The sequence below is a fragment of the Microtus ochrogaster genome, chromosome 6 (assembly GCF_000317375.1).
Source record: "Microtus ochrogaster isolate Prairie Vole_2 chromosome 6, MicOch1.0, whole genome shotgun sequence".
NCBI lineage: Eukaryota > Metazoa > Chordata > Mammalia > Rodentia > Cricetidae > Microtus > Microtus ochrogaster.
This window is the reverse complement of record NC_022013.1, coordinates 6,953,974-6,965,385: the sequence shown is the minus strand read 5'-3', so window position 1 is coordinate 6,965,385 and position 11,412 is coordinate 6,953,974. Positions and strand designations below refer to the sequence as shown.

Below are 11,412 nucleotides of genomic sequence, written 5' to 3'. Positions count from 1 at the left end.
GAGGAGTGGGAGGCTGGGAGGAGGCGGAAATTTTTTTTTTCTTTCTTAATAAAAAAAAAAAACAATAATCTTTGAAGTTTTTTTCTGTATACGAGTAACTGTGTGGATTGTAGAAGTCACAGCACTTCAGAAACAGAAAGAAACCCTTGTCTATTTGGGCACCCCAGGGGGAATTCTCAGTGTGGGGACAACCTGTGCTGGGCTGGAACTTCGTCAACTCACTTCACTGGGACAAATATTGATGTTTTTAAGAATTTCGCAATCCAGTTATTGGATATAGTCTTGTTTCTAATTAGCCATCATGAGAATGCCCACAGCATTGGAAAACACTATTGGGACTACATCCCAGTAGCTAAAAGTTTATCAGTTAGAACTTTATCATAACATATCGAGAAACAAAAAGTAAAATTATGTACACATACATGTATGTTTCATGACACACACACACTTACACTTTGATAGTAAGTAGAGTATTTGTTATAGGCAAAATGAAGGGAGTGACATGGATAAGGAATGATAAAGTCACAGTTAGGATGGAGTTTCAGATAGTGATGGGCTCTTACTATGTAACTCTGGCTGGCCTGAACTCCCTGTGGAGAACAGCTGAGCTTCAACCTCACAGCTTTTGCCTGCCTGTGCCTCTTAAGTGCTGGAATCAAACACATGTATCAGCATGCCTGGCACTTCTTTTCTTCTTTTTTCCTTTCCCTCGCTATCTCTCCCACTCCCACCCATACTTTCTCCTCTCTCCCTATTTCCTTCTTTGGACACAAGGGCTCACACTATATCCAAGACTGTACTAGAACTTAAGATTCTCCCACCTCAGTCTCTCTGGTATTGCTATTACTGGTTTGACTCAACAGGCTGCAGTCACTTTTCCTTTTAAAACAAAGCTCTATCCACACAGGATGTTCAAAGCAGGTGCCCAGGTAATTATGCTTTGACATTTATAAAAAACTCTTTAAAATACTGTGTTGTCTATGGCTAATTATAATATTAGTGAAATAGTGAATTGAACAAAAATCAACATACATATGTAAGACAGGAAAGCCAGAGTTAAGAGGGAGAAAACAAACCCTTCACCGAAGAAATAATGGCTGTAAACCATATGCTACAAACTCAAGCCATTTACAATGCAAGGAATATTCTATATTCCCAGGAATTGTCTTCAGTGCTTCCAGCAAGCAGACATCACTCTTCTAAGAAACTGCCTGTGTAGACAGCAATCAGAAACTTCATGCCAGGAACTCCCTAAAAAGCTCATTGAAGATGAGTGTTCAGCTCTTCCGTGGACAGCATACGGGGAAACCTCAAAAGAAGAGTGCTTGCCTATCAAGCACTAGGAACCCCAGCTCTCCAAATAAAGAAAACAATAACAAACATAAAGTGATAGTTTAGTCCTTGAGATTTTTCCAAGTTGCCACAAAATATTCTTCTTGCTGAGTCAATGAAATAAGATTGTCCTATCGAAGTGCTTAATCAGAGCTGGGGAAAGAGCTCCCTGGTAGAACATGTCCCTAATGCACAAAAAGCCTTGAGTCTTTTCCCACGACTGAATAAACCTAACAAAATGGTTCGAGTATGTAATCCAATCATTTAGGAGGTAGAGGCAGCAGAATCCAAGGTCATCCTCAGACAGCCCGTTTTTCTTTCCAGACAATACAGAAACTCTGTGAAGTTCATGTGCTTTGCCCATGGTAAGAATACACACTTTCCTCTTAATTTCCAACTTATTTGAATATTGATTAGCTGTTATTCACAATGGAGTAGAATAGAATTTTTCATGTATATTTTCACTTCAATAAAAATTTTTATATATGAAATGTGAAAATCTTACAATTTACATATAATTAAATCAAAATGAAGCAAAAAAATTACAAAGTGAAGGCCACATTAATCTAATTATGTATTAGAAAGTTGATGCAATGGTGACCATGAAAACTGTTGTGATTTCTAATTTATTTTAGCAACACCTTATGTAAGAAGACTATTTTCTAAATTCCTTCACAGGACTCCTGAATTTTAATATTTGTACTGTATTTTGAAGCAAATATAAACATTATAGGCTAATAGATAAGAGTAGTATGTAAATATTTAGAGACAAAAGCATTTCAATGCAAGATAAGAGATAGAAATTGAAAGCAAACTCATTAGGAAACAAAGCATTACATTTTTAAAGTAGAAGGAAAAAGATGGAAGAGAAAAACATTTGGAAAGACCCTGCCAGGCACAATGAAAGAGGCAGGGCACACTGTTTGTCATTAATATACACACTTATGATGGAGGAAGGTCATTGGTTAAAAAATAAAGAAACTGCTTGGCCCTCATAGGTTAAAACATAGGTGGGAGGAGTAAACAGAACAGAATGATGGGAGGAAGAGGAAGTGAGCTCAGAGGCCATGCTCCCCTCTCCAGGGCAGACGCGATGAAGCAAGCCGCCAGGTCAGACATGCTGAATCTTTCCTGGTAAGACTGTTGTTACACAGATTATTAGAGATAGGTTGATCTGGATATGAAAATTAGCCGGTAAGCTAATGGGCCAAGCAGTGTTTAAAAGAATACAGCTGGGCTGGAGAGATGGCTCAGAGGTAAAGAGCATTGCCTGCTCTTCCAAAGGTCCTGAGTTCAATTCCCAGCAACCACATGGTGGCTCATAACCATCTGTAATGAGGTCTGGTGCCCTCTTCTGGCCTTCAGGCATACATGCAGAAAGAATATTGTATACATAATAAATAAATAAATAAATAAATAAATATTAAAAAAAAAGAATACAGTTTGTGTATTGTTATTTTGGGTAAAGCTAGCCAGTGGCGGGAGCTGGGTGACGGAATGCAACCTGCAGCTCCTACAACACACTTATATATAACTGACAAGTGAAATGAAAGGGAAATTGGCTTGATCTTTTAAAGGGGAAATGTTATTACTGCCACCTAATAGCAGAAGACATTTTAACACGTTTAGAAAGTGGCATGCAAGATAAACAAGTGATCTTTCAATTGAGTGTTGGAACATTGTGTACCACAATATTGAGGAAACACATAAACTGGATATTAGCATTATTAACATAATTTTTGATTGTTTTGTCATTGATTTTTTTTACGGTGTGTGAACTTGTGTGTGTGTGTGTGTGTGTGTAAAACAGTTTTGCTATGTAGACCAGCATACCCACAAATTCAAATTATCAGTCCTCCTGCCTCAGCCTCCCAAGTACTGATAACACAAGTGTGTACACTGTACCTTGCTATAATTATTGTTTTCTACACTTATCATAGACAGAAATAAATATTAGCTGTTTGTAAAATTAGCCAACATTTTTCATAATATTCCAATAAAAAATGACACCGAGCTAAAAAAAATATTTCTTTTAAATTCACCTGTTTAAAATAAACAAATGACCATGACTTTTAAGTCTTTTGTTTCCCAGGTAATTACTTATTATTGTATAAGATCTGTCAAACTCTTCAGGTCACTGTGAGACCTCGCATGATTAATGAGAAGCTTTTTGTGAAATGCTTGGAGGTGAACAAGTGATCAGCCTGTGAGATCTGACTTCCCTTGACTGAACAGTATCCCAGTGCCTGGAGTCCCTATGGAGAGATCTGGAAGAATCCCACAGCTGTTGTGGTTCACCCATGGTTGTAGCTTGCCAAAATTTGAACCAAGGATGAAACGTGGAAAAAAAACTGAAGCGTGAAGAAGATAAGCAAGTTCTGGGCATAGCAGTTGCTGGAAATCTGCACATGTTCATAAGAGCTGTGGAATATTCTCTCAGCTATTGACCTATGCTACCAAGTCTTGCTATCCAGGTTCTGACTGAACAGTCCTTAAGTCTCTCAGAGAGCCCTTGCCCACATTTTGTATTTATGTCTTTAGCTTCCCTTTGCTTAACCCTAAACCACTAATAGAAAACCTCAGGTAGCTCACAGCCAGAAGAAAAACAAAACAAAACAAAACCAAAAAAATACAGTGTCTGAGTAGGTATCTGTTAAAGTCAAGTGGGGAAAAATAAAAGAAAAAATATAAATATTCTTGTGTAAGGGAAGTTTGCACACCTCCATCTCCAACACAGTCAGTGAGACACTGGATAGTACAAGGGACAATGAGGGGGCCATAAATAGGCCCTAGCGTCAGATTGGAGTTGAATTGGAAAATGCCATGAGTTGGATTATACCCCCTCTTTTTTAAAATGCTGTTAATTTGTTCAGTTTAATCTACATTAGCACCGTATCCCCAAGCAGAAGAGCCAATCATCTAAAGATTTTAAACAAGGAGGGGGGGGATGGAAAGAAGAACATCAGAGACTGAAAAGCTTTGGCTGCAGAAAGAGTGAACTTAGATCAGCAAATCCTTGTCAATGTCCTGCTCCTTGATTCCCTCTAGCTGGCCTATTCATCCCGGGCAAAGTACTCATTGTTGTGGAGGTCATTGGTTTAGAAGAAGCTTATGCTACAGTGTTCCATGGGGATGAGGAGAGCATGCAGTGGGGTTAGCTCAGGGTGGGACAGGTGCCGATCAATGGGGTGCTAGTCCATCTGGCAAAAGTGCTAGTGCATGAGAAGATGTTTGTGTTGTAATTCTTCTCAAATTCTTGGGCCAGCAGTTCCATAGGACAGATGTCTCTGGACTCCTGATGCCTCTCATTTTCATAGACTTTCTTCACATATAGCTTCTGCTTCTCATTGAGGAGGCTGTTGCCCTCATCTTTCTCGTACAAGTTGACCAGGAGTCAGTCACGAATGCACTAGGGGAACCCTGTCAGCATAGAAACAAGCAGTGGGGATATATTTGCATAGCCCAACGTAGTGCATGTAGAGCTTGTGGCCCTTCTTGGTGCCCTCCAGAGTGCACTTTGTAGCAAAGAAGTGGCAGGAGACGTCTAGAGGTTTGCCATTGCCACACATCTCAAACTCATCAGTGAGAACAGGGCAACTGGTGGGATCATAAAGTGCACGCACAGGGCTCTCTCTCTCTCTCTCTCTCCCTCCCTCCCCCCCACATACACACACACACACACACACACACACACACACTCACACATGCACACACACATTGTGCTTGCAATGATGGTTCTGTCAGGGGTTGTCAGCCCTTGGCACTGTCCTCAAACTCTACCATTTGTACCTGGATGAGGTTGGCATGCACTGGTACCCCAGGCTGCTCTGCCACATTTATCTCTGCTTCCTTCTCCCCAGTATCTTCAGCTGGCTGGGAGACTTCCAAGACTCTCCAGTCCAGGCAAAGAGGAATGATGATCCAGGCTCTGATGGTGGTGGAAACCCTTGGCATAGGCATGCAGTTTGGCAGCAGGCAAAAAAATAATTCTGGTTATATGACTTATTTTCTTGGACTCAAATCATCTTTTTGCACAAATCCTAAAAGAAGCCTTTTGAAATTTCAATGGCAAATTTAGAGTAATAACTTATATATCATAAAGAATGATCTACTAATTGTAGACTTTGAGAAACTTGAGTGAATACACTGCTGGCCAAGCAACCACAAAGTCAAGTATCTATCTCTCTATCAATTTATACATATATTTATTTATCTTTAAGCAAGATTTCAAGTATGCAAGGTTGGTCTCAAACTTCCTAAGTCATAGAAGATGACCTTGGACTTCTGATCCTCCTGTGTCTAGGTCCTGACATAGTTGTGTACCACCGCTTCTGGTCTACACTGTGCTTGTGACAGAAAACAGCATTCCTGCATGCCTGGTAGTCACTTTGACAATTAACATCTAACAATTCGTAGCATCACAACCAACTTTCAAACATTCCGTCACTGCTAATAATGTCTGACATTAATTTACAATCGCTCTTACATGTAGCCTCAAGCAAACACTGGTTTTTCTCCAATGCTCTCTATACCTTTCCATTAAAAATGACATTTAGCATAGATTAACTCATTAAGCAAAGGCACCTATTAAGCGTGACTTCTTACATTCTGCATCATGCTTGAGTCCATCCACATTGCTTTATTAAAGATTTACTTTATTTTAAATCATATGTACATGTGTGTTTATGTGTACATGAGTACTCAGAAGCAAGAAGAGGGCATTGGTGGATCCCTCAGAGCTGGAGTTTTAGGCAGTTGTGATCCCAGCCTCCTGACAGTGTGGGTTTTGAAAATACAATCCAGGTCCTCTGCAAGAGCAAGAACAGTATATGCTTTTAACCAATGAGCCATCTCTCCAGGCCCACTCCATGTATCAACTCCGAGGAATCTTACATTGTTAAAGAGGAGTATACCACAAAATGATGTACTAGGTTGTTTTCCTGCTTTCTACTTTGAAGTTATGACAAGTATCATTGAGTGTATATGCTTGTACAAGTCTTTGTATGTGCATTTACTTTATGAGGTAGAAAAAAATACTTCAGGATAGAAATTCTGGACAATGTGGTAAGAAATTATTTGACTTGCGAGGAAATTCTCAGTTTTCTAGGTGTCAAGATCATTTTACATTCCTGTCAAAAGTGTGTGAGGTGTGTGTGTGTGTGTGTGTGTCTATGTGTGTGTTTAGTGTGTGTATATGTGAGAGGGAGCCAGTGAGTATATGTGTCTGTGTGTGCGTGAGTGTGTGTGCTGCATATATGTAAGAATGTATTGCCATATTTTGTATGTGGAGGTCAGAGAACAGCTTGCTGGAGTCAGTCCTGACCTTCACCTTGTGTATTCCATGGAAATAACTCAGATCATCAGACTCAGGGGCAATTGGCTTTACTGTTTGAGTCACTGGCTGACCTTAGTTGTGCTATCTTGATAGAACCATCAAACAAGCTCTTCAAATGCAATAAAGAAGACCATCCACCTTTCCACAACCTCATTAACTCTTCTAGTTTCCCTTCCAACTTCTTATAGCCAATATGTAAATTGTTTATGAAAAGTTACAGTTTAACTGTGTGCAAACCAGGCTGCCTGAAGACCTTTCCCACTCTCTGTTGTCCCAGACCCAATTCCCAGGGACTGTGGCTCCCACAAAGCATTACCCATTGCCCTTCCCTTCCAACCTCATCATTGTGTCCCATCCCCCAACCTTGGCAGACACACCCTGCTCAACCACAAGCCACACTGGCCAGGAGACCAAGTAGCTGCCCGTGGACCTTCTCCACTCTATTATATCAGACAAAATTCCCTAGCATTTTGCAACAAGAAACAATAGGGAGCTTTCCTCCTGGCCCTTGTACATAGATAGATCCCTAAGACTATCTTTCCCATGTCTCCTTTTCCCCTAGCCTCCAAAACCAGCAAGTTTTTCCCCATGAACACACCAGCTGAGAAGTCCAGAAAATGACAATATTCAGCCATCACACTCTCTGAAAATTCAAAAAGGAGTCAGAAGCCAAGGAACAAAACTCACACTCAACCAAGACAAACCCTGAAATCAGCACCTAGACCTATAATCTCCTCAAACCCAAATGCCTAGATGCCAGCAGAAGAACATAATCAGTAACAGACAGTGCAATATCTCTCCACTGGAGTCTAGCTATCCTACTGTGGTAGGTCCTGAATATTTAAACGGTAGCTGAAGTACAAGCAGAGGACCTTAAAATCTACTATAAGAATATGATAGAGATCCTTGAAGAGGAATGAATAAAAGTTTTATAGATATTTAGAAAAACACAAACAATTAAAGAAAAGAAAGAAAACTGTTCAAGATCTGAAAATAGACATACAAATAAAAGAGAAAGCACAAACTAAGGGAATCCTGGAAATAAAAAAAAAATGTAGAAATGCTAACAGGAGCTACAGAGGCAAGCTTCATGAACAGAATCAAGAGATGGAAGAGAATATCTCAGGCGTTGAATATATAATAGAAGAAATATATGTTTAGTATGGGTGGTGGGGCTGCTTCCCGCCACGCGGCTAGCTTTACCCGAAATAATTACATGGAAACTGTATTCTTTTAAGCACTACTTGGCCCATTAGTTCCAGCCTCTTATTGGCTAGCTCTTACATACTGATCTAACCCATTTCTAATATTCTGTGTAGCACCACGAGCTGGCTTACCAGGAAAGATCTTAACCTGCATCTGTCTGGAGTGGGAGAATCATGATGACTACCTGACTCAGCTTCTTTCTCCCAGAATTCTGTTCTGTCTACTCTGCCCACCTAAGGGTTTGCCTATCAAATGGGCCAAGGCAGTTTCTTTATTAATCAACCAATGAAAGCAACAGATTAGAAAGAAATAACTCCCACATCAAATATATACACTGAGCAAAGAAAATGTTATATCTAAAAACTGCCTGACACAAACTACCAGCGAAATTTGGGATATTATATTAAAATACTAAACATAAAATTAATAGGACTACAGGAAAAAGAGGAATCCCAGCTAGAGTGAGAAAGGTATCATAGAATCAATACCTTTCACAATAGCCTCAAACTATATAAAAATATCTTGGTGTGAGTCTAACCAAGAAAATGAAAGACTTGTATTATAAAATATTCAAGTCTTTGAAAAAAACAAATAGAAGATATCAAAGATGGAAAAATCTCCCATGAGCATGGATTAGTAATATTAACATAGTAAACGTGGTCATAATACTAAATTCAATTTATAATTTCTATGCAATCCCAGTTAAAATGCCAACACAATTATTTACAGACCTTAAAAAAAAGTTTTAACTTCATATGAAAAACAAAACAATCAACATAGTCAAAACAATTCTAAACAGCAAAAGAACTGATTAAAAAAGTACTATCCCGAATTTCATGTTGAACTACAAAGCTACCATAATAAAAAATGGTATTGGCATAAAAACAGATGTATTGATCAATAGAATCAAATTGAGTGCCCAGGCATAAATCCACACACTTATGAACACCTGATTTTTGATAATGATCCCAGAAATACACACTGAAATATAAGAACAGCATCTGCAACAATGGTGCTGGTAGAACTGGATGACTGCATGTAGAAGAAAGCAAACAGATCCTTAATTATCACCTGAACAAATTTCAAGTCCAAGTGGATGAAAGACCTCACCATAAAACCAGACACACTGAACCTGATAGAAAAAAAATGGGGAAAATCCTTGTAAGCATTTGTGCAGAAGACTACTCCCTGAACAATTCTCTAACAGCATACGCACTAAAGATCAGCAATTGACAAACAGGACCTCATGAAACTTAAAAGCTTCTGTAAGGTAAACAACACAGTCAATTGGACAGAGACAGCCTGCAGAATGGAAAAAAATATTTTTACCTACTTTACATCCAATGGAAATCTAATATGTAAAACATATAAAGAACACAATAAACTCGATATTTAAAAAATAATACAATTTTAAAACTGGGTAGAGAACTAAACAGAATTCTCAACAGAGGAATCTAACATGCTTGAGAAATACTTAAAGAATGCTCAACATCCTTAGCCATCAGAGAAATGTAAATCAAAACTACATTGAGATTCTATCTTATACCTGTTAGAATAGTTAAGAAATGACAGCTCATGCTGGTAAGGATATGAAGCAAGGGGAATGCTCCTCCACTGCTGGAGTGAGTGCAACCTTGTACAGCTATTATAGAAATCAATATGGCTGTTCCTCAGAAAATTGAGAATACATCTACCAAAAAATCCATCAATACCACTCTTGTGCATACGCCCAAAGGACTCTCCATCCTACCACAAAGGCATTTTCTCAACTATGTTCATAGTAGCTTTATTCATAATTGTCAGAAACTGGAAACAATCTACAAGTCCCCCAACCAAAAATGGATAAAGAAAATATGGAACATGTTCAAAATGGAACATTATTCAGCAGTTAAAAAAATGACATCATGAAATTTGAAAGGAAATGGATGAAACTAGAAAACATCATGAGTGACATAACCCAGACCCAGAAAGACAAATATGGTACATACTCACCTAAAAGTGGATGTTGTTTCTTAAGTTAATGATAATCAAGCTACAACCCACAGACCCAGAGAGATTCGGTAAAGAGGAGGTATCTAGGGAAGATACATGGATCTTCCTGGGAAGGGAAAATAGAATAAATCCTGCAGGTAGACTGAGGGAGGGTAGGAGAGGACGGGAGAAGGAACAATCAGGAGGAAGGAGGTGGAAGGAAGGATACAAACCCTGCTACAAAACCTTCCACCTACAATCTGACCTTTCTGTAAGATGTGCTGAGGCAATGCTGGCACAGAATGTGGGAGAGTGGCAGCAAATCTCTGATTTAAGGGTCCACTCCACTAGAAGGAAATTTTACCTGTTACTGCTTTGATGGCCAGAAACTGAAGACTAGAAAGTCAGAAGCAGAGGGTAGAACCAAACATGACTGGTCTTAAAATATATAAATAAATAAAATGAGTCCTAATGATATTCTGTTTTATTCACAGATTGGCACCTTATACATTAATCACCAGAGAGGCTTCCTCCAGCAGCAAACAGAAGTGGGTACACACACCCATAGGCAGACATCATGTGGAGAGAGGGTCTAGATTGCAGGTGTCCCTCAGCTTCTTCCCCTGATTGCTCAGGGAAGTCCATGGAAGAGGAGGGGGGATATTGCTGGAGTTAGAGCAAAATTCCTGCTCCCCTGGTTATTACAATTGTTCTGCTCCCTCTACTGTAATGATCTTTGGGCTTTAAGTGCAGGAGTCAGTTTGTAGATGCACACCTTAGGATTGGGCTCCATAAGTCTGTTCTTTGATTGGTTATGATTTTTTTTTACAATAGTTTCCATCCCTTTCTAAGAGAAGTTATCTTAATGAGTGGTGAGAAGTAGACTTATCTGTGGACATAGAAGGATAACTTTTAAAATTTAGTTAGGGATGATGCTGGTTTAATAAAATGGAAATTGGAAGGGTCTCTCCTGAAATCCATGATTTCATTTTCCCTGAGTGTTGATTAGGCTTTCAGTATCCAGCGTGAATTCCCTATTGTTGACCTGGTCATAAGTCCAGTTAGAGAGCTGTTGGTCACTGCCAGAGTCTGAACAATCCTAAGGTTATTTTGTCATGCTGGATGTTGTTATTCATAAATTCCATAGCTAGTTAGGACTTTTGGTGTTGCTTGCCTCCTTTGGAAGCTTGCGCTGGGCCTTCTAGTACCAAGAAAGTTAGTCCTCAAGGAAGAGGCTTTCAGGTCTAACCCAACTTGAATCTTCTGAGTCATTTGTCCAACAGTTATGATGTCTTTAACAATAGGGACTTACCTTCCATCTCTGAGGGGCATCAAAGGCAATAGCAGTAAGCTGTGATGTTAGAAAAGAATCTTGGACAACCCTCACCAACAGCTCAAAAAGGGCTTCTCTTGCGTGCTGCTGGATTTTTTTTTTTTGTTTTGGTTATGTTTTTTTTTTATTATATTACGTGTGTGTGTGTGTGTGTGTGTGTGTGTGTGTGTGTGTGTGTGTGTGTATTACCCAGTACCACAAGTGAAGTCAATAAGCAATAATTGGAAAAAGGGTA

At 39.2% G+C, this 11,412-nt stretch overlaps 1 protein-coding gene and 1 pseudogene across 3 annotated transcripts in view; both read right to left on the bottom strand.

Annotated features, from left to right (window-relative positions):
• Positions 1–11,412, bottom strand: part of Dpp10 (dipeptidyl peptidase like 10) — a 1,582,239-nt gene that overhangs the window by 506,163 nt on the left and 1,064,664 nt on the right. The window lies entirely within an intron of this gene.
• LOC101999857 lies at positions 4,333–5,292 on the bottom strand (annotated as a pseudogene).